This window comes from Leptonychotes weddellii, unplaced genomic scaffold, assembly GCF_054177405.1.
Source record: "Leptonychotes weddellii isolate Sample4059 unplaced genomic scaffold, ASM5417740v2 HiC_scaffold_4211, whole genome shotgun sequence".
NCBI classification, from domain to species: domain Eukaryota; kingdom Metazoa; phylum Chordata; class Mammalia; order Carnivora; family Phocidae; genus Leptonychotes; species Leptonychotes weddellii.
Window position 1 is genome coordinate 9,866 of NW_028008693.1, and position 2,066 is coordinate 11,931.

General features: G+C 33.4%; 1 non-coding gene across 1 annotated transcript; it reads left to right on the top strand.

The window, feature by feature from the left end:
- The first annotated feature begins 518 nt into the window (after window positions 1–518).
- LOC115942707 (U6 spliceosomal RNA) lies at window positions 519–625 on the top strand. Its single transcript, XR_004077299.2, has one exon. It is a non-coding gene; the product is annotated as a U6 spliceosomal RNA (small nuclear RNA).
- Window positions 626–2,066: the final 1,441 nt, after the last annotated feature.

Here is a 2,066-nt window from a genome sequence, read left to right on the forward strand (position 1 = left end):
CCTCTGCCTGGCACTCCCCCTGATTGTGCTCTCTCTCTTTCTGACAAATGAATAAAATCTTTAAAAAAAAAAAAAAAAATATATATATATATATATATGGAAAATAAAGGAGTTCTAAAGACTTTGATAAAGATTAAAAAAAAAAAGAAAAAGAAATTAGCAGGCATAAGAAGAAATGAGAAAAAAAAACTACACAAAATGAGCAAAAAAAAAAACCCAATCAATCAAAACTGACTCAGTGCTGACACAGATGATGGAATTAGCAGACCAGAACATTAAAATGGATATTATAACTGCATTCCATGTGCTCAAAAAGCCAGAAGACTAAACATGTTAAGAAAAACCTTGAAGGCATAAAAAAGACCATACTGAATTTATGATTAAAACTACAATGAGATTAATGAGATGAGATAAAACTAAGACATCTGAGAGGAGATATGCACTTGATAGGATTAAGAGCAGATTACACACTGTAGAAGAAAATATTAGTGAACCAGTAGAGCAACATAAAGATCTCAGTACTCACTGTGATAGCACACATACTAAAACTAGAACAACAGAGAAAAGATTAGCAGAGCCCTTGCACAAAGATGACAAGTAAACTCATGAAACATTCCATATTTTTAAAGATTCATAAATAGAGGGTAAAAAATTATAGATGCCAGAGGGAAGTGAATGGGGGGGGATGGAAGAAACAGGTAAAGGAGACTAAGGGGTACAACATATCAGTTATAAAATAGTCATGGGATGAAAAGTACAGCATAGGGAATACAATCAATAACACTATAATAACATTGCATGGTGACAGATGGTAAACTGCACTTATCATGGTGAACACTATGTAATGTATACGATTGTCAAATTATTATGCTCTAGAGTTGAAACTTTTATAACATGTATGTCAACTATACTACAATTAAAAACTAAAAATTTAAAAAATAATCCTAATGAGAACCAGAAAAAATTTTTTAAAAGACTTACAAACAAAAATGAACAGAGCATCAGTGACCTGTGGGACAATACGAAGTGACATATGCACAATTAGAGTCTTTAAAGAAGGGGGAAAGAGGACAAAAAAGATATTTAAAGAAATAGTGGCTTAAAAATCTCCAAACTTGACAATAATTAAACAAGTAAAACTGAACAAAACCTAAGCACAAGAAACATGAAGAAAACTACATAAGGATGCGTCATGACCTAATTGCTCAAAAACAGTGATAAAGAGAAAATCTTAAAAGCACTAGGAGAAAAAGACACATTACACACAGAAGAACAAAGATACGAATAACAACAGATCTCTTTTCAGGAGCAGTGCAATATCTCTAAAGTATTCTAAGAAATACTTCAAAGTATTTTAGTACTGTCAACCTAGAATGTTATGCCCAAACTATCCCTCAAAAAGGAGATGAAATAAATATCTTTTCATTCAGACATACAAACACTGAAATAATTCATTTGCAACAGACGTGCACTGTAACAAATGTTAAATGAAGCCCTTAAGCACAGAAAATTTTATCGGATGAAAATGTGTAATTACACAAAGTAACGAAAACACACCAGAAGCGGTAATTTTGTAAGCATATATAAGATTTTTCCTACTGAAGAATGTAGTGAGGGCTTTCGAAATCAAAAAGGCTTTTAATGAGGTGCAATCAAAAATGGAGGCTCTAACTGCTAGGATAAATGAGGCAGAAGAGAGATTTAGTGATATAGAAGACCAAAGGATGGAAAATAAAGAAGCTGAGAAAAAGAGAGATAAACAACTACTGGATCAAGAGGGCAGAATTCGAGAGATGAGTGATACCATAAGACAAAACAATATTAGAATAATTGGGATCCCAGAAGAAGAAGAAAGAGAGAGAGGGGCAGAAGGTATATTGGAGCAAATTAGAGCAGAGAACTTCCCTAAATTGGGGAAGGAAACAGGCATCAAAATCCAGGAGGCACAGAGAACCCCCCTCAAAATCAATAAAAATAGGTCAACACCCCAACATCTAATAGTAAAACTTATGAGTCTCAGAGACAAAGAGAAAATCCTGACAGCAGCTCAGGAGAAGAGATCTGTA